The following is a 20,945-nucleotide window of genomic DNA, read 5'->3' as shown; positions in this document are numbered from 1 at the left end:
CAAAATACACACACTGGCGGAGGGCCACCAGGACACAGCAGCAGAGAGGAGAGACAAGGTGCATAGAAAACTCGGAGGGACAAACAGCAACAGAACAAAGAAGAATGTAGAAAGAGCAGCAGTTAAATTCAGGAAAAAAGCAAAGCCAACTAGCATGCTGTTGAAATGCATGTGTGTTAATGCGAGGAGCGTTACAAATAAGATTGACGAGTTGCAGGCGCAAGTTGCCACATGGGGTTATGCAATAGTAGCCATAACGGAGACCTGGCTTCAAAATGGGCGGAATTGGAAACTAAACAATCCTGGCTACAATGTAATAACATTTGTAGAAGTCGTGTGGGCAGATGTCACATGATCAGGCAGAATCATAGAAATTTACAGCACAGAAGGAGGCCATTCGGCCCATCTTGTCCGTGCCAGCCGACAAAGAGCAATCCACCCAAATCCCACTTTACAGCACTTGGTCCGTAGCCTTGTAGGTTACGGCAGTTCAAGTGCATATCCAAGTACTTTTTAAACGTGATGAGGGTTTCTGCCTCTACCACCCTTTCAGGCAGTGCATTCCAGACCCCCACCATTCACTGGGTGAAAAAATGTCTCCTCAAATTCCCTGTAAACCTCCTACCAATTACTTGAAATCTATTATTGACCCTTCTGCTAAGGGAAATAGGTCCTTCCTATCCACTCTATCTCGGCCCCTCATAATTTTACACACCTCAATTAGGTCTCGCCTCAGCCTCCTGTGTTCCAAAGAAAACAACCCCAGCCTATCCAATCTTTCCTCATAACTAAAATTCCCCAGCCCAGGCAACATCCTCGGAAATCTCCTCTGCACCTTCTCTAGTGCAATCGCATCCTTCTTGTAATGTGGTGACCAGAACTGCACGCGGCACTCTAGCTGCGGCCTAACTAGTGTTTTATACAGTTGAAGCATAACCTCCCCGCTCTTATATTCTACGCCTCGGCTAATAAAGGCAAGTATCCCGTATGCCTGCTTAACCACTTTATCTACCTGTCCTGCTACCTTCAGGGATCTGTGGACATGCACTCCAAGGTCCCGCTGATCCTCTGCATTTCTCAGTGTCCTACCATTTATTGTGTATTCCAACTGAATTCCATTTGCCACTGTTCTGCCCACTAGACGAGTCCATTGATATCTTCCTGCAGTCTACAGCATTCTGTTTCATTATTAACCACACGGCCAATTTTTGTATCATCTGCAAACTTCTTAATCATACTTCCTACATTCAAATCCAAATCATTGATATATACCAGAAAAAGCAAAGGGCCCAGTACTGAGTCGGTGCAGGCTCGATGGGCCGAAATGGCCTCTATCTGCACTGTGGGGTTTCTGTGATTCTGTGAGCCCTGCGGAACCCCACTGGAAACAGCCTTCCGGTCACAAAAACACCCTTCGACCATTACCCTTTGTTTCCTGCCTCTGAGCCAATTTTGGATCCAACTTGCCACTTTGCCTTGGATCCCATGGGCTTTTACTTTCGTGACCAATCTGGCATGCGGGACCTTATCAAAAGCCTTGCTAAAATCCATATAGACTACATCAAAGGCACTACCCTCATCGACCCTCCTTGTTACCTCCTCGAAAAATTGAATTGCGTTAGTCAGACACGACCTTCCGTTAAGAAATCCATGCTGACTGTCCCTGATTAATCCGTGTCTTTCTAAATGAAGATTTCTCCTGTCCCTCAGAACTTTTTCCAATAATTTTCCCACCACCGAGGTTAGGCTGACTGTCCTGTAATTATGCGGTCTATCCCTCTCTCCCTTTTGAAAGAACGGTAGCACGTTAGCAGTCCTCCAGTGGTCGGGCACCACACCTGTAGCCAGAGAGGATTGTAAAATGATGGTGAGAGCCTGTGCTATTTGGTGTCTTACTTCCCTTAAGAGTGTGGGATAGATTTGATGCGGGCCTGGGTATTTGTCCAGTTTGAAAGATGCTACAGCCCTTAAGACTTGGTGTTTGAGCATGTTTATTTGATGTAATATTTGAATAGAAGGCAATGAAGGGTTGGGCTTGTAGTTTGTTTGTGTGGGAGGCAGAGCAGCAAGAAGAGGTGGAGGGGGGGTGGGGGGTTGCGGGAGGAGTAAAATTTGTAAATGTAAATTGAGTGTTGAATACTTGTATGAATGCGTAGAAGAGAAAAAAATGGGCGACAGCTTTAAGTAAAGAGAAAGCCAGCCAGCATATGCCTACGGCCATACTAGTCTGAATGCGCCTGATCTCGTCTGATCTCGGAAGCTAAGCAGAGTCAGGCCTGGTTAGTACTTGGATGGGAGACCGCCTGGGAATACCAGGTGCAGTAGGCTTTTGCTGCCGCCACAGGCTGCTCAACGTTTTGCACACACACGCGCACACACTGCTCTTAATCAATCAACATCCTTTTTGCTGCTCTCTCTCTCTCTCTCTCTCTCTCGCTTTCCTTTGACCATTTCTTCGCTGCACATTCTCCTGCTGCTACACAAATGCAAGGGGCTCCAGACACAGGGCCGAAATAAGCAGAAGAAGAAAATAAGATAGCCAAAATACACACACTGGCGGAGGGCCACCAGGACACAGCAGCAGAGAGGAGAGACAAGGTGCATAGAAAACTCGGAGGGACAAACAGCAACAGAACAAAGAAGAATGTCGAAAGAGCAGCAGTTAAATTCAGGAAAAAAGCAAAGCCAACTAGCATGCTGTTGAAATGCATGTGTGTTAATGCGAGGAGCGTTACAAATAAGATTGACGAGTTGCAGGCGCAAGTTGCCACATGGGGTTATGCAATAGTAGCCATAACGGAGACCTGGCTTCAAAATGGGCGGAATTGGAAACTAAACAATCCTGGCTACAATGTAATAACATTTGTAGAAGTCGTGTGGGCAGATGTCACATGATCAGGCAGAATCATAGAAATTTACAGCACAGAAGGAGGCCATTCGGCCCATCTTGTCCGTGCCAGCCGACAAAGAGCAATCCACCCAAATCCCACTTTACAGCACTTGGTCCGTAGCCTTGTAGGTTACGGCAGTTCAAGTGCATATCCAAGTACTTTTTAAACGTGATGAGGGTTTCTGCCTCTACCACCCTTTCAGGCAGTGCATTCCAGACCCCCACCATTCACTGGGTGAAAAAATGTCTCCTCAAATTCCCTGTAAACCTCCTACCAATTACTTGAAATCTATTATTGACCCTTCTGCTAAGGGAAATAGGTCCTTCCTATCCACTCTATCTCGGCCCCTCATAATTTTACACACCTCAATTAGGTCTCACCTCAGCCTCCTGTGTTCCAAAGAAAACAACCCCAGCCTATCCAATCTTTCCTCATAACTAAAATTCCCCAGCCCAGGCAACATCCTCGGAAATCTCCTCTGCACCTTCTCTAGTGCAATCGCATCCTTCTTGTAATGTGGTGACCAGAACTGCACGCGGCACTCTAGCTGCGGCCTAACTAGTGTTTTATACAGTTGAAGCATAACCTCCCCGCTCTTATATTCTACGCCTCGGCTAATAAAGGCAAGTATCCCGTATGCCTGCTTAACCACTTTATCTACCTGTCCTGCTACCTTCAGGGATCTGTGGACATGCACTCCAAGGTCCCGCTGATCCTCTGCATTTCTCAGTGTCCTACCATTTATTGTGTATTCCAACTGAATTCCATTTGCCACTGTTCTGCCCACTAGACGAGTCCATTGATATCTTCCTGCAGTCTACAGCATTCTGTTTCATTATTAACCACACGGCCAATTTTTGTATCATCTGCAAACTTCTTAATCATACTTCCTACATTCAAATCCAAATCATTGATATATACCAGAAAAAGCAAAGGGTCCAGTACTGAGTCGGTGCAGGCTCGATGGGCCGAAATGGCCTCTATCTGCACTGTGGGGTTTCTGTGATTCTGTGAGCCCTGCGGAACCCCACTGGAAACAGCCTTCCGGTCACAAAAACACCCTTCGACCATTACCCTTTGTTTCCTGCCTCTGAGCCAATTTTGGATCCAACTTGCCACTTTGCCTTGGATCCCATGGGCTTTTACTTTCGTGACCAATCTGGCATGCGGGACCTTATCAAAAGCCTTGCTAAAATCCATATAGACTACATCAAAGGCACTACCCTCATCGACCCTCCTTGTTACCTCCTCGAAAAATTGAATTGCGTTAGTCAGACACGACCTTCCGTTAAGAAATCCATGCTGACTGTCCCTGATTAATCCGTGTCTTTCTAAATGAAGATTTCTCCTGTCCCTCAGAACTTTTTCCAATAATTTTCCCACCACCGAGGTTAGGCTGACTGGCCTGTAATTATGCGGTCTATCCCTCTCTCCCTTTTGAAAGAACGGTAGCACGTTAGCAGTCCTCCAGTGGTCGGGCACCACACCTGTAGCCAGAGAGGATTGTAAAATGATGGTGAGAGCCTGTGCTATTTGGTGTCTTACTTCTCTTAAGAGTGTGGGATAGATTTGATGCGGGCCTGGGTATTTGTCCAGTTTGAAAGATGCTACAGCCCTTAAGACTTGGTGTTTGAGCATGTTTATTTGATGTAATATTTGAATAGAAGGCAATGAAGGGTTGGGCTTGTAGTTTGTTTGTGTGGGAGGCAGAGCAGCAAGAAGAGGTGGAGGGGGGGTGGGGGGTTGCGGGAGGAGTAAAATTTGTAAATGTAAATTGAGTGTTGAATACTTGTATGAATGCGTAGAAGAGAAAAAAATGGGCGACAGCTTTAAGTAAAGAGAAAGCCAGCTAGCATATGCCTACGGCCATACTAGTCTGAATGCGCCCGATCTCGTCTGATCTCGGAAGCTAAGCAGAGTCAGGCCTGGTTAGTACTTGGATGGGAGACTGCCTGGGAATGCCAGGTGCAGTAGGCTTTTGCTGCCGCCACAGGCTGCTCAACGTTTTGCACACACACGCGCACACACTGCTCTTAATCAATCAACATCCTTTTTGCTGCTCTCTCTCTCTCTCTCTCTCTCGCTTTCCTTTGACCATTTCTTCGCTGCACATTCTCCTGCTGCTACACAAATGCAAGGGGCTCCAGACACAGGGCCGAAATAAGCAGAAGAAGAAAATAAGATAGCCAAAATACACACACTGGCGGAGGGCCACCAGGACACAGCAGCAGAGAGGAGAGACAAGGTGCATAGAAAACTCGGAGGGACAAACAGCAACAGAACAAAGAAGAATGTAGAAAGAGCAGCAGTTAAATTCAGGAAAAAAGCAAAGCCAACTAGCATGCTGTTGAAATGCATGTGTGTTAATGCGAGGAGTGTTACAAATAAGATTGACGAGTTGCAGGCGCAAGTTGCCACATGGGGTTATGCAATAGTAGCCATAACGGAGACCTGGCTTCAAAATGGGCGGAATTGGAAACTAAACAATCCTGGCTACAATGTAATAACATTTGTAGAAGTCGTGTGGGCAGATGTCACATGATCAGGCAGAATCATAGAAATTTACAGCACAGAAGGAGGCCATTCGGCCCATCTTGTCCGTGCCAGCCGACAAAGAGCAATCCACCCAAATCCCACTTTACAGCACTTGGTCCGTAGCCTTGTAGGTTACGGCAGTTCAAGTGCATATCCAAGTACTTTTTAAACGTGATGAGGGTTTCTGCCTCTACCACCCTTTCAGGCAGTGCATTCCAGACCCCCACCATTCACTGGGTGAAAAAATGTCTCCTCAAATTCCCTGTAAACCTCCTACCAATTACTTGAAATCTATTATTGACCCTTCTGCTAAGGGAAATAGGTCCTTCCTATCCACTCTATCTCGGCCCCTCATAATTTTACACACCTCAATTAGGTCTCGCCTCAGCCTCCTGTGTTCCAAAGAAAACAACCCCAGCCTATCCAATCTTTCCTCATAACTAAAATTCCCCAGCCCAGGCAACATCCTCGGAAATCTCCTCTGCACCTTCTCTAGTGCAATCGCATCCTTCTTGTAATGTGGTGACCAGAACTGCACGCGGCACTCTAGCTGCGGCCTAACTAGTGTTTTATACAGTTGAAGCATAACCTCCCCGCTCTTATATTCTACGCCTCGGCTAATAAAGGCAAGTATCCCGTATGCCTGCTTAACCACTTTATCTACCTGTCCTGCTACCTTCAGGGATCTGTGGACATGCACTCCAAGGTCCCGCTGATCCTCTGCATTTCTCAGTGTCCTACCATTTATTGTGTATTCCAACTGAATTCCATTTGCCACTGTTCTGCCCACTAGACGAGTCCATTGATATCTTCCTGCAGTCTACAGCATTCTGTTTCATTATTAACCACACGGCCAATTTTTGTATCATCTGCAAACTTCTTAATCATACTTCCTACATTCAAATCCAAATCATTGATATATACCAGAAAAAGCAAAGGGCCCAGTACTGAGTCGGTGCAGGCTCGATGGGCCGAAATGGCCTCTATCTGCACTGTGGGGTTTCTGTGATTCTGTGAGCCCTGCGGAACCCCACTGGAAACAGCCTTCCGGTCACAAAAACACCCTTCGACCATTACCCTTTGTTTCCTGCCTCTGAGCCAATTTTGGATCCAACTTGCCACTTTGCCTTGGATCCCATGGGCTTTTACTTTCGTGACCAATCTGGCATGCGGGACCTTATCAAAAGCCTTGCTAAAATCCATATAGACTACATCAAAGGCACTACCCTCATCGACCCTCCTTGTTACCTCCTCGAAAAATTGAATTGCGTTAGTCAGACACGACCTTCCGTTAAGAAATCCATGCTGACTGTCCCTGATTAATCCGTGTCTTTCTAAATGAAGATTTCTCCTGTCCCTCAGAACTTTTTCCAATAATTTTCCCACCACCGAGGTTAGGCTGACTGGCCTGTAATTATGCGGTCTATCCCTCTCTCCCTTTTGAAAGAACGGTAGCACGTTAGCAGTCCTCCAGTGGTCGGGCACCACACCTGTAGCCAGAGAGGATTGTAAAATGATGGTGAGAGCCTGTGCTATTTGGTGTCTTACTTCCCTTAAGAGTGTGGGATAGATTTGATGCGGGCCTGGGTATTTGTCCAGTTTGAAAGATGCTACAGCCCTTAAGACTTGGTGTTTGAGCATGTTTATTTGATGTAATATTTGAATAGAAGGCAATGAAGGGTTGGGCTTGTAGTTTGTTTGTGTGGGAGGCAGAGCAGCAAGAAGAGGTGGAGGGGGGGTGGGGGGTTGCGGGAGGAGTAAAATTTGTAAATGTAAATTGAGTGTTGAATACTTGTATGAATGCGTAGAAGAGAAAAAAATGGGCGACAGCTTTAAGTAAAGAGAAAGCCAGCCAGCATATGCCTACGGCCATACTAGTCTGAATGCGCCTGATCTCGTCTGATCTCGGAAGCTAAGCAGAGTCAGGCCTGGTTAGTACTTGGATGGGAGACCGCCTGGGAATACCAGGTGCAGTAGGCTTTTGCTGCCGCCACAGGCTGCTCAACGTTTTGCACACACACGCGCACACACTGCTCTTAATCAATCAACATCCTTTTTGCTGCTCTCTCTCTCTCTCTCTCTCTCTCGCTTTCCTTTGACCATTTCTTCGCTGCACATTCTCCTGCTGCTACACAAATGCAAGGGGCTCCAGACACAGGGCCGAAATAAGCAGAAGAAGAAAATAAGATAGCCAAAATACACACACTGGCGGAGGGCCACCAGGACACAGCAGCAGAGAGGAGAGACAAGGTGCATAGAAAACTCGGAGGGACAAACAGCAACAGAACAAAGAAGAATGTCGAAAGAGCAGCAGTTAAATTCAGGAAAAAAGCAAAGCCAACTAGCATGCTGTTGAAATGCATGTGTGTTAATGCGAGGAGCGTTACAAATAAGATTGACGAGTTGCAGGCGCAAGTTGCCACATGGGGTTATGCAATAGTAGCCATAACGGAGACCTGGCTTCAAAATGGGCGGAATTGGAAACTAAACAATCCTGGCTACAATGTAATAACATTTGTAGAAGTCGTGTGGGCAGATGTCACATGATCAGGCAGAATCATAGAAATTTACAGCACAGAAGGAGGCCATTCGGCCCATCTTGTCCGTGCCAGCCGACAAAGAGCAATCCACCCAAATCCCACTTTACAGCACTTGGTCCGTAGCCTTGTAGGTTACGGCAGTTCAAGTGCATATCCAAGTACTTTTTAAACGTGATGAGGGTTTCTGCCTCTACCACCCTTTCAGGCAGTGCATTCCAGACCCCCACCATTCACTGGGTGAAAAAATGTCTCCTCAAATTCCCTGTAAACCTCCTACCAATTACTTGAAATCTATTATTGACCCTTCTGCTAAGGGAAATAGGTCCTTCCTATCCACTCTATCTCGGCCCCTCATAATTTTACACACCTCAATTAGGTCTCGCCTCAGCCTCCTGTGTTCCAAAGAAAACAACCCCAGCCTATCCAATCTTTCCTCATAGCTAAAATTCCCCAGCCCAGGCAACATCCTCGGAAATCTCCTCTGCACCTTCTCTAGTGCAATCGCATCCTTCTTGTAATGTGGTGACCAGAACTGCACGCGGCACTCTAGCTGCGGCCTAACTAGTGTTTTATACAGTTGAAGCATAACCTCCCCGCTCTTATATTCTACGCCTCGGCTAATAAAGGCAAGTATCCCGTATGCCTGCTTAACCACTTTATCTACCTGTCCTGCTACCTTCAGGGATCTGTGGACATGCACTCCAAGGTCCCGCTGATCCTCTGCATTTCTCAGTGTCCTACCATTTATTGTGTATTCCAACTGAATTCCATTTGCCACTGTTCTGCCCACTAGACGAGTCCATTGATATCTTCCTGCAGTCTACAGCATTCTGTTTCATTATTAACCACACGGCCAATTTTTGTATCATCTGCAAACTTCTTAATCATACTTCCTACATTCAAATCCAAATCATTGATATATACCAGAAAAAGCAAAGGGCCCAGTACTGAGTCGGTGCAGGCTCGATGGGCCGAAATGGCCTCTATCTGCACTGTGGGGTTTCTGTGATTCTGTGAGCCCTGCGGAACCCCACTGGAAACAGCCTTCCGGTCACAAAAACACCCTTCGACCATTACCCTTTGTTTCCTGCCTCAGCCAATTTTGGATCCAACTTGCCACTTTGCCTTGGATCCCATGGGCTTTTACTTTCGTGACCAATCTGGCATGCGGGACCTTATCAAAAGCCTTGCTAAAATCCATATAGACTACATCAAAGGCACTACCCTCATCGACCCTCCTTGTTACCTCCTCGAAAAATTGAATTGCGTTAGTCAGACACGACCTTCCGTTAAGAAATCCATGCTGACTGTCCCTGATTAATCCGTGTCTTTCTAAATGAAGATTTCTCCTGTCCCTCAGAACTTTTTCCAATAATTTTCCCACCACCGAGGTTAGGCTGACTGGCCTGTAATTATGCGGTCTATCCCTCTCTCCCTTTTGAAAGAACGGTAGCACGTTAGCAGTCCTCCAGTGGTCGGGCACCACACCTGTAGCCAGAGAGGATTGTAAAATGATGGTGAGAGCCTGTGCTATTTGGTGTCTTACTTCTCTTAAGAGTGTGGGATAGATTTGATGCGGGCCTGGGTATTTGTCCAGTTTGAAAGATGCTACAGCCCTTAAGACTTGGTGTTTGAGCATGTTTATTTGATGTAATATTTGAATAGAAGGCAATGAAGGGTTGGGCTTGTAGTTTGTTTGTGTGGGAGGCAGAGCAGCAAGAAGAGGTGGAGGGGGGGTGGGGGGTTGCGGGAGGAGTAAAATTTGTAAATGTAAATTGAGTGTTGAATACTTGTATGAATGCGTAGAAGAGAAAAAAATGGGCGACAGCTTTAAGTAAAGAGAAAGCCAGCTAGCATATGCCTACGGCCATACTAGTCTGAATGCGCCCGATCTCGTCTGATCTCGGAAGCTAAGCAGAGTCAGGCCTGGTTAGTACTTGGATGGGAGACTGCCTGGGAATACCGGGTGCAGTAGGCTTTTGCTGCCGCCACAGGCTGCTCAACGTTTTGCACACACACGCGCACACACTGCTCTTAATCAATCAACATCCTTTTTGCTGCTCTCTCTCTCTCTCTCTCTGTCTCTCTCTCTCGCTTTCCTTTGACCATTTCTTCGCTGCACATTCTCCTGCTGCTACACAAATGCAAGGGGCTCCAGACACAGGGCCGAAATAAGCAGAAGAAGAAAATAAGATAGCCAAAATACACACACTGGCGGAGGGCCACCAGGACACAGCAGCAGAGAGGAGAGACAAGGTGCATAGAAAACTCGGAGGGACAAACAGCAACAGAACAAAGAAGAATGTAGAAAGAGCAGCAGTTAAATTCAGGAAAAAAGCAAAGCCAACTAGCATGCTGTTGAAATGCATGTGTGTTAATGCGAGGAGTGTTACAAATAAGATTGACGAGTTGCAGGCGCAAGTTGCCACATGGGGTTATGCAATAGTAGCCATAACGGACACCTGGCTTCAAAATGGGCGGAATTGGAAACTAAACAATCCTGGCTACAATGTAATAACATTTGTAGAAGTCGTGTGGGCAGATGTCACATGATCAGGCAGAATCATAGAAATTTACAGCACAGAAGGAGGCCATTCGGCCCATCTTGTCCGTGCCAGCCGACAAAGAGCAATCCACCCAAATCCCACTTTACAGCACTTGGTCCGTAGCCTTGTAGGTTACGGCAGTTCAAGTGCATATCCAAGTACTTTTTAAACGTGATGAGGGTTTCTGCCTCTACCACCCTTTCAGGCAGTGCATTCCAGACCCCCACCATTCACTGGGTGAAAAAATGTCTCCTCAAATTCCCTGTAAACCTCCTACCAATTACTTGAAATCTATTATTGACCCTTCTGCTAAGGGAAATAGGTCCTTCCTATCCACTCTATCTCGGCCCCTCATAATTTTACACACCTCAATTAGGTCTCGCCTCAGCCTCCTGTGTTCCAAAGAAAACAACCCCAGCCTATCCAATCTTTCCTCATAGCTAAAATTCCCCAGCCCAGGCAACATCCTCGGAAATCTCCTCTGCACCTTCTCTAGTGCAATCGCATCCTTCTTGTAATGTGGTGACCAGAACTGCACGCGGCACTCTAGCTGCGGCCTAACTAGTGTTTTATACAGTTGAAGCATAACCTCCCCGCTCTTATATTCTACGCCTCGGCTAATAAAGGCAAGTATCCCGTATGCCTGCTTAACCACTTTATCTACCTGTCCTGCTACCTTCAGGGATCTGTGGACATGCACTCCAAGGTCCCGCTGATCCTCTGCATTTCTCAGTGTCCTACCATTTATTGTGTATTCCAACTGAATTCCATTTGCCACTGTTCTGCCCACTAGACGAGTCCATTGATATCTTCCTGCAGTCTACAGCATTCTGTTTCATTATTAACCACACGGCCAATTTTTGTATCATCTGCAAACTTCTTAATCATACTTCCTACATTCAAATCCAAATCATTGATATATACCAGAAAAAGCAAAGGGCCCAGTACTGAGTCGGTGCAGGCTCGATGGGCCGAAATGGCCTCTATCTGCACTGTGGGGTTTCTGTGATTCTGTGAGCCCTGCGGAACCCCACTGGAAACAGCCTTCCGGTCACAAAAACACCCTTCGACCATTACCCTTTGTTTCCTGCCTCTGAGCCAATTTTGGATCCAACTTGCCACTTTGCCTTGGATCCCATGGGCTTTTACTTTCGTGACCAATCTGGCATGCGGGACCTTATCAAAAGCCTTGCTAAAATCCATATAGACTACATCAAAGGCACTACCCTCATCGACCCTCCTTGTTACCTCCTCGAAAAATTGAATTGCGTTAGTCAGACACGACCTTCCGTTAAGAAATCCATGCTGACTGTCCCTGATTAATCCGTGTCTTTCTAAATGAAGATTTCTCCTGTCCCTCAGAACTTTTTCCAATAATTTTCCCACCACCGAGGTTAGGCTGACTGGCCTGTAATTATGCGGTCTATCCCTCTCTCCCTTTTGAAAGAACGGTAGCACGTTAGCAGTCCTCCAGTGGTCGGGCACCACACCTGTAGCCAGAGAGGATTGTAAAATGATGGTGAGAGCCTGTGCTATTTGGTGTCTTACATCTCTTAAGAGTGTGGGATAGATTTGATGCGGGCCTGGGTATTTGTCCAGTTTGAAAGATGCTACAGCCCTTAAGACTTGGTGTTTGAGCATGTTTATTTGATGTAATATTTGAATAGAAGGCAATGAAGGGTTGGGCTTGTAGTTTGTTTGTGTGGGAGGCAGAGCAGCAAGAAGAGGTGGAGGGGGGGTGGGGGGTTGCGGGAGGAGTAAAATTTGTAAATGTAAATTGAGTGTTGAATACTTGTATGAATGCGTAGAAGAGAAAAAAATGGGCGACAGCTTTAAGTAAAGAGAAAGCCAGCTAGCATATGCCTACGGCCATACTAGTCTGAATGCGCCCGATCTCGTCTGATCTCGGACGCTAAGCAGAGTCAGGCCTGGTTAGTACTTGGATGGGAGACTGCCTGGGAATACCAGGTGCAGTAGGCTTTTGCTGCCGCCACAGGCTGCTCAACGTTTTGCACACACACGCGCACACACTGCTCTTAATCAATCAACATCCTTTTTGCTGCTCTCTCTCTCTCTCTCTCTTGCTTTCCTTTGACCATTTCTTCGCTGCACATTCTCCTGCTGCTACACAAATGCAAGGGGCTCCAGACACAGGGCCGAAATAAGCAGAAGAAGAAAATAAGATAGCCAAAATACACACACTGGCGGAGGGCCACCAGGACACAGCAGCAGAGAGGAGAGACAAGGTGCATAGAAAACTCGGAGGGACAAACAGCAACAGAACAAAGAAGAATGTAGAAAGAGCAGCAGTTAAATTCAGGAAAAAAGCAAAGCCAACTAGCATGCTGTTGAAATGCATGTGTGTTAATGCGAGGAGCGTTACAAATAAGATTGACGAGTTGCAGGCGCAAGTTGCCACATGGGGTTATGCAATAGTAGCTATAACGGAGACCTGGCTTCAAAATGGGCGGAATTGGAAACTAAACAATCCTGGCTACAATGTAATAACATTTGTAGAAGTCGTGTGGGCAGATGTCACATGATCAGGCAGAATCATAGAAATTTACAGCACAGAAGGAGGCCATTCGGCCCATCTTGTCCGTGCCAGCCGACAAAGAGCAATCCACCCAAATCCCACTTTACAGCACTTGGTCCGTAGCCTTGTAGGTTACGGCAGTTCAAGTGCATATCCAAGTACTTTTTAAACGTGATGAGGGTTTCTGCCTCTACCACCCTTTCAGGCAGTGCATTCCAGACCCCCACCATTCACTGGGTGAAAAAATGTCTCCTCAAATTCCCTGTAAACCTCCTACCAATTACTTGAAATCTATTATTGACCCTTCTGCTAAGGGAAATAGGTCCTTCCTATCCACTCTATCTCGGCCCCTCATAATTTTACACACCTCAATTAGGTCTCGCCTCAGCCTCCTGTGTTCCAAAGAAAACAACCCCAGCCTATCCAATCTTTCCTCATAACTAAAATTCCCCAGCCCAGGCAACATCCTCGGAAATCTCCTCTGCACCTTCTCTAGTGCAATCGCATCCTTCTTGTAATGTGGTGACCAGAACTGCACGCGGCACTCTAGCTGCGGCCTAACTAGTGTTTTATACAGTTGAAGCATAACCTCCCCGCTCTTATATTCTACGCCTCGGCTAATAAAGGCAAGTATCCCGTATGCCTGCTTAACCACTTTATCTACCTGTCCTGCTACCTTCAGGGATCTGTGGACATGCACTCCAAGGTCCCGCTGATCCTCTGCATTTCTCAGTGTCCTACCATTTATTGTGTATTCCAACTGAATTCCATTTGCCACTGTTCTGCCCACTAGACGAGTCCATTGATATCTTCCTGCAGTCTACAGCATTCTGTTTCATTATTAACCACACGGCCAATTTTTGTATCATCTGCAAACTTCTTAATCATACTTCCTACATTCAAATCCAAATCATTGATATATACCAGAAAAAGCAAAGGGCCCAGTACTGAGTCGGTGCAGGCTCGATGGGCCGAAATGGCCTCTATCTGCACTGTGGGGTTTCTGTGATTCTGTGAGCCCTGCGGAACCCCACTGGAAACAGCCTTCCGGTCACAAAAACACCCTTCCGACCATTACCCTTTGTTTCCTGCCTCTGAGCCAATTTTGGATCCAACTTGCCACTTTGCCTTGGATCCCATGGGCTTTTACTTTCGTGACCAATCTGGCATGCGGGACCTTATCAAAAGCCTTGCTAAAATCCATATAGACTACATCAAAGGCACTACCCTCATCGACCCTCCTTGTTACCTCCTCGAAAAATTGAATTGCGTTAGTCAGACACGACCTTCCGTTAAGAAATCCATGCTGACTGTCCCTGATTAATCCGTGTCTTTCTAAATGAAGATTTCTCCTGTCCCTCAGAACTTTTTCCAATAATTTTCCCACCACCGAGGTTAGGCTGACTGGCCTGTAATTATGCGGTCTATCCCTCTCTCCCTTTTGAAAGAGCGGTAGCACGTTAGCAGTCCTCCAGTGGTCGGGCACCACACCTGTAGCCAGAGAGGATTGTAAAATGATGGTGAGAGCCTGTGCTATTTGGTGTCTTACTTCTCTTAAGAGTGTGGGATAGATTTGATGCGGGCCTGGGTATTTGTCCAGTTTGAAAGATGCTACAGCCCTTAAGACTTGGTGTTTGAGCATGTTTATTTGATGTAATATTTGAATAGAAGGCAATGAAGGGTTGGGCTTGTAGTTTGTTTGTGTGGGAGGCAGAGCAGCAAGAAGAGGTGGAGGGGGGGTGGGGGGTTGCGGGAGGAGTAAAATTTGTAAATGTAAATTGAGTGTTGAATACTTGTATGAATGCGTAGAAGAGAAAAAAATGGGCGACAGCTTTAAGTAAAGAGAAAGCCAGCTAGCATATGCCTACGGCCATACTAGTCTGAATGCGCCCGATCTCGTCTGATCTCGGAAGCTAAGCAGAGTCAGGCCTGGTTAGTACTTGGATGGGAGACTGCCTGGGAATACCAGGTGCAGTAGGCTTTTGCTGCCGCCACAGGCTGCTCAACGTTTTGCACACACACGCGCACACACTGCTCTTAATCAATCAACATCCTTTTTGCTGCTCTCTCTCTCTCTCTCTCTCTCTCTCTCTCGCTTTCCTTTGACCATTTCTTCGCTGCACATTCTCCTGCTGCTACACAAATGCAAGGGGCTCCAGACACAGGGCCGAAATAAGCAGAAGAAGAAAATAAGATAGCCAAAATACACACACTGGCGGAGGGCCACCAGGACACAGCAGCAGAGAGGAGAGACAAGGTGCATAGAAAACTCGGAGGGACAAACAGCAACAGAACAAAGAAGAATGTAGAAAGAGCAGCAGTTAAATTCAGGAAAAAAGCAAAGCCAACTAGCATGCTGTTGAAATGCATGTGTGTTAAAACGAGGAGTGTTACAAATAAGATTGACGAGTTGCAGGCGCAAGTTGCCACATGGGGTTATGCAATAGTAGCCATAACGGAGACCTGGCTTCAAAATGGGCGGAATTGGAAACTAAACAATCCTGGCTACAATGTAATAACATTTGTAGAAGTCGTGTGGGCAGATGTCACATGATCAGGCAGAATCATAGAAATTTACAGCACAGAAGGAGGCCATTCGGCCCATCTTGTCCGTGCCAGCCGACAAAGAGCAATCCACCCAAATCCCACTTTACAGCACTTGGTCCGTAGCCTTGTAGGTTACGGCAGTTCAAGTGCATATCCAAGTACTTTTTAAACGTGATGAGGGTTTCTGCCTCTACCACCCTTTCAGGCAGTGCATTCCAGACCCCCACCATTCACTGGGTGAAAAAATGTCTCCTCAAATTCCCTGTAAACCTCCTACCAATTACTTGAAATCTATTATTGACCCTTCTGCTAAGGGAAATAGGTCCTTCCTATCCACTCTATCTCGGCCCCTCATAATTTTACACACCTCAATTAGGTCTCGCCTCAGCCTCCTGTGTTCCAAAGAAAACAACCCCAGCCTATCCAATCTTTCCTCATAACTAAAATTCCCCAGCCCAGGCAACATCCTCGGAAATCTCCTCTGCACCTTCTCTAGTGCAATCGCATCCTTCTTGTAATGTGGTGACCAGAACTGCACGCGGCACTCTAGCTGCGGCCTAACTAGTGTTTTATACAGTTGAAGCATAACCTCCCCGCTCTTATATTCTACGCCTCGGCTAATAAAGGCAAGTATCCCGTATGCCTGCTTAACCACTTTATCTACCTGTCCTGCTACCTTCAGGGATCTGTGGACATGCACTCCAAGGTCCCGCTGATCCTCTGCATTTCTCAGTGTCCTACCATTTATTGTGTATTCCAACTGAATTCCATTTGCCACTGTTCTGCCCACTAGACGAGTCCATTGATATCTTCCTGCAGTCTACAGCATTCTGTTTCATTATTAACCACACGGCCAATTTTTGTATCATCTGCAAACTTCTTAATCATACTTCCTACATTCAAATCCAAATCATTGATATATACCAGAAAAAGCAAAGGGCCCAGTACTGAGTCGGTGCAGGCTCGATGGGCCGAAATGGCCTCTATCTGCACTGTGGGGTTTCTGTGATTCTGTGAGCCCTGCGGAACCCCACTGGAAACAGCCTTCCGGTCACAAAAACACCCTTCGACCATTACCCTTTGTTTCCTGCCTCTGAGCCAATTTTGGATCCAACTTGCCACTTTGCCTTGGATCCCATGGGCTTTTACTTTCGTGACCAATCTGGCATGCGGGACCTTATCAAAAGCCTTGCTAAAATCCATATAGACTACATCAAAGGCACTACCCTCATCGACCCTCCTTGTTACCTCCTCGAAAAATTGAATTGCGTTAGTCAGACACGACCTTCCGTTAAGAAATCCATGCTGACTGTCCCTGATTAATCCGTGTCTTTCTAAATGAAGATTTCTCCTGTCCCTCAGAACTTTTTCCAATAATTTTCCCACCACCGAGGTTAGGCTGACTGGCCTGTAATTATGCGGTCTATCCCTCTCTCCCTTTTGAAAGAACGGTAGCACGTTAGCAGTCCTCCAGTGGTCGGGCACCACACCTGTAGCCAGAGAGGATTGTAAAATGATGGTGAGAGCCTGTGCTATTTGGTGTCTTACTTCCCTTAAGAGTGTGGGATAGATTTGATGCGGGCCTGGGTATTTGTCCAGTTTGAAAGATGCTACAGCCCTTAAGACTTGGTGTTTGAGCATGTTTATTTGATGTAATATTTGAATAGAAGGCAATGAAGGGTTGGGCTTGTAGTTTGTTTGTGTGGGAGGCAGAGCAGCAAGAAGAGGTGGAGGGGGGGTGGGGGGTTGCGGGAGGAGTAAAATTTGTAAATGTAAATTGAGTGTTGAATACTTGTATGAATGCGTAGAAGAGAAAAAAATGGGCGACAGCTTTAAGTAAAGAGAAAGCCAGCCAGCATATGCCTACGGCCATACTAGTCTGAATGTGCCTGATCTCGTCTGATCTCGGAAGCTAAGCAGAGTCAGGCCTGGTTAGTACTTGGATGGGAGACCGCCTGGGAATACCAGGTGCAGTAGGCTTTTGCTGCCGCCACAGGCTGCTCAACGTTTTGCACACACACGCGCACACACTGCTCTTAATCAATCAACATCCTTTTTGCTGCTCTCTCTCTCTCTCTCTCTCTCGCTTTCCTTTGACCATTTCTTCGCTGCACATTCTCCTGCTGCTACACAAATGCAAGGGGCTCCAGACACAGGGCCGAAATAAGCAGAAGAAGAAAATAAGATAGCCAAAATACACACACTGGCGGAGGGCCACCAGGACACAGCAGCAGAGAGGAGAGACAAGGTGCATAGAAAACTCGGAGGGACAAACAGCAACAGAACAAAGAAGAATGTCGAAAGAGCAGCAGTTAAATTCAGGAAAAAAGCAAAGCCAACTAGCATGCTGTTGAAATGCATGTGTGTTAATGCGAGGAGCGTTACAAATAAGATTGACGAGTTGCAGGCGCAAGTTGCCACATGGGGTTATGCAATAGTAGCCATAACGGAGACCTGGCTTCAAAATGGGCGGAATTGGAAACTAAACAATCCTGGCTACAATGTAATAACATTTGTAGAAGTCGTGTGGGCAGATGTCACATGATCAGGCAGAATCATAGAAATTTACAGCACAGAAGGAGGCCATTCGGCCCATCTTGTCCGTGCCAGCCGACAAAGAGCAATCCACCCAAATCCCACTTTACAGCACTTGGTCCGTAGCCTTGTAGGTTACGGCAGTTCAAGTGCATATCCAAGTACTTTTTAAACGTGATGAGGGTTTCTGCCTCTACCACCCTTTCAGGCAGTGCATTCCAGACCCCCACCATTCACTGGGTGAAAAAATGTCTCCTCAAATTCCCTGTAAACCTCCTACCAATTACTTGAAATCTATTATTGACCCTTCTGCTAAGGGAAATAGGTCCTTCCTATCCACTCTATCTCGGCCCCTCATAATTTTACACACCTCAATTAGGTCTCACCTCAGCCTCCTGTGTTCCAAAGAAAACAACCCCAGCCTATCCAATCTTTCCTCATAACTAAAATTCCCCAGCCCAGGCAACATCCTCGGAAATCTCCTCTGCACCTTCTCTAGTGCAATCGCATCCTTCTTGTAATGTGGTGACCAGAACTGCACGCGGCACTCTAGCTGCGGCCTAACTAGTGTTTTATACAGTTGAAGCATAACCTCCCCGCTCTTATATTCTACGCCTCGGCTAATAAAGGCAAGTATCCCGTATGCCTGCTTAACCACTTTATCTACCTGTCCTGCTACCTTCAGGGATCTGTGGACATGCACTCCAAGGTCCCGCTGATCCTCTGCATTTCTCAGTGTCCTACCATTTATTGTGTATTCCAACTGAATTCCATTTGCCACTGTTCTGCCCACTAGACGAGTCCATTGATATCTTCCTGCAGTCTACAGCATTCTGTTTCATTATTAACCACACGGCCAATTTTTGTATCATCTGCAAACTTCTTAATCATACTTCCTACATTCAAATCCAAATCATTGATATATACCAGAAAAAGCAAAGGGCCCAGTACTGAGTCGGTGCAGGCTCGATGGGCCGAAATGGCCTCTATCTGCACTGTGGGGTTTCTGTGATTCTGTGAGCCCTGCGGAACCCCACTGGAAACAGCCTTCCGGTCACAAAAACACCCTTCGACCATTACCCTTTGTTTCCTGCCTCAGCCAATTTTGGATCCAACTTGCCACTTTGCCTTGGATCCCATGGGCTTTTACTTTCGTGACCAATCTGGCATGCGGGACCTTATCAAAAGCCTTGCTAAAATCCATATAGACTACATCAAAGGCACTACCCTCATCGACCCTCCTTGTTACCTCCTCGAAAAATTGAATTGCGTTAGTCAGACACGACCTTCCGTTAAGAAATCCATGCTGACTGTCCCTGATTAATCCGTGTCTTTCTAAATGAAGATTTCTCCTGTCCCTCAGAACTTTTTCCAATAATTTTCCCACCACCGAGGTTAGGCTGACTGGCCTGTAATTATGCGGTCTATCCCTCTCTCCCTTTTGAAAGAACGGTAGCACGTTAGCAGTCCTCCAGTGGTCGGGCACCACACCTGTAGCCAGAGAGGATTGTAAAATGATGGTGAGAGCCTGTGCTATTTGGTGTCTTACTTCTCTTAAGAGTGTGGGATAGATTTGATGCGGGCCTGGGTATTTGTCCAGTTTGAAAGATGCTACAGCCCTTAAGACTTGGTGTTTGAGCATGTTTATTTGATGTAATATTTGAATAGAAGGCAATGAAGGGTTGGGCTTGTAGTTTGTTTGTGTGGGAGGCAGAGCAGCAAGAAGAGGTGGAGGGGGGGTGGGGGGTTGCGGGAGGAGTAAAATTTGTAAATGTAAATTGAGTGTTGAATACTTGTATGAATGCGTAGAAGAGAAAAAAATGGGCGACAGCTTTAAGTAAAGAGAAAGCCAGCTAGCATATGCCTACGGCCATACTAGTCTGAATGCGCCCGATCTCGTCTGATCTCGGAAGCTAAGCAGAGTCAGGCCTGGTTAGTACTTGGATGGGAGACTGCCTGGGAATACCGGGTGCAGTAGGCTTTTGCTGCCGCCACAGGCTGCTCAACGTTTTGCACACACACGCGCACACACTGCTCTTAATCAATCAACATCCTTTTTGCTGCTCTCTCTCTCTCTCTCTCTGTCTCTCTCTCTCGCTTTCCTTTGACCATTTCTTCGCTGCACATTCTCCTGCTGCTACACAAATGCAAGGGGCTCCAGACACAGGGCCGAAATAAGCAGAAGAAGAAAATAAGATAGCCAAAATACACACACTGGCGGAGGGCCACCAGGACACAGCAGCAGAGAGGAGAGACAAGGTGCATAGAAAACTCGGAGGGACAAACAGCAACAGAACAAAGAAGAATGTAGAAAGAGCAGCAGTTAAATTCAGGAAAAAAGCAAAGCCAACTAGCATGCTGTTGAAATGCATGTGTGTTAATGCGAGGAGTGTTACAAATAAGATTGACGAGTTGCAGGCGCAAGTTGCCACATGGGGTTATGCAATAGTAGCCATAACGGACACCTGGCTTCAAAATGGGCGGAATTGGAAACTAAACAATCCTGGCTACAATGTAATAACATTTGTAGAAGTCGTGTGGGCAGATGTCACATGATCAGGCAGAATCATAGAAATTTACAGCACAGAAGGAGGCCATTCGGCCCATCTTGTCCGTGCCAGCCGACAAAGAGCAATCCACCCAAATCCCACTTTACAGCACTTGGTCCGTAGCCTTGTAGGTTACGGCAGTTCAAGTGCATATCCAAGTACTTTTTAAACGTGATGAGGGTTTCTGCCTCTACCACCCTTTCAGGCAGTGCATTCCAGACCCCCACCATTCACTGGGTGAAAAAATGTCTCCTCAAATTCCCTGT

General features: G+C 46.6%; 8 non-coding genes across 8 annotated transcripts; all 8 read left to right on the top strand.

Moving 5' to 3' along the window:
• Window positions 1–2,209: 2,209 nt before the first annotated feature.
• On the top strand, window positions 2,210–2,328 carry LOC147110044 (5S ribosomal RNA). Its single transcript, XR_015080468.1, has one exon. It is a non-coding gene; the product is annotated as a 5S ribosomal RNA (ribosomal RNA).
• A 2,421-nt stretch (window positions 2,329–4,749) lies between these two features.
• On the top strand, window positions 4,750–4,868 carry LOC147110043 (5S ribosomal RNA). The gene has a single exon (XR_015080487.1). It is a non-coding gene; the product is annotated as a 5S ribosomal RNA (ribosomal RNA).
• A 2,419-nt stretch (window positions 4,869–7,287) lies between these two features.
• Window positions 7,288–7,406, top strand: LOC147110042 (5S ribosomal RNA). Its single transcript, XR_015080467.1, has one exon. It is a non-coding gene; the product is annotated as a 5S ribosomal RNA (ribosomal RNA).
• Window positions 7,407–9,825: 2,419 nt separating this feature from the next.
• Window positions 9,826–9,944, top strand: LOC147110041 (5S ribosomal RNA). The gene has a single exon (XR_015080479.1). It is a non-coding gene; the product is annotated as a 5S ribosomal RNA (ribosomal RNA).
• A 2,429-nt stretch (window positions 9,945–12,373) lies between these two features.
• Window positions 12,374–12,492, top strand: LOC147110040 (5S ribosomal RNA). The gene has a single exon (XR_015080492.1). It is a non-coding gene; the product is annotated as a 5S ribosomal RNA (ribosomal RNA).
• A 2,418-nt stretch (window positions 12,493–14,910) lies between these two features.
• On the top strand, window positions 14,911–15,029 carry LOC147110039 (5S ribosomal RNA). Its single transcript, XR_015080471.1, has one exon. It is a non-coding gene; the product is annotated as a 5S ribosomal RNA (ribosomal RNA).
• A 2,427-nt stretch (window positions 15,030–17,456) lies between these two features.
• LOC147110038 (5S ribosomal RNA) lies at window positions 17,457–17,575 on the top strand. The gene has a single exon (XR_015080485.1). It is a non-coding gene; the product is annotated as a 5S ribosomal RNA (ribosomal RNA).
• A 2,417-nt stretch (window positions 17,576–19,992) lies between these two features.
• LOC147110037 (5S ribosomal RNA) lies at window positions 19,993–20,111 on the top strand. The gene has a single exon (XR_015080478.1). It is a non-coding gene; the product is annotated as a 5S ribosomal RNA (ribosomal RNA).
• Window positions 20,112–20,945: the final 834 nt, after the last annotated feature.

Source organism: Somniosus microcephalus, chromosome 12 (assembly GCF_052327205.1).
Source record: "Somniosus microcephalus isolate GS21.2 chromosome 12, FLI_Smic_1.0, whole genome shotgun sequence".
Classification (NCBI taxonomy): Eukaryota; Metazoa; Chordata; class Chondrichthyes; order Squaliformes; family Somniosidae; genus Somniosus; species Somniosus microcephalus.
Note: the sequence above shows the minus strand (reverse complement) of the source record. Positions and strands in the feature narration are given on the sequence as shown.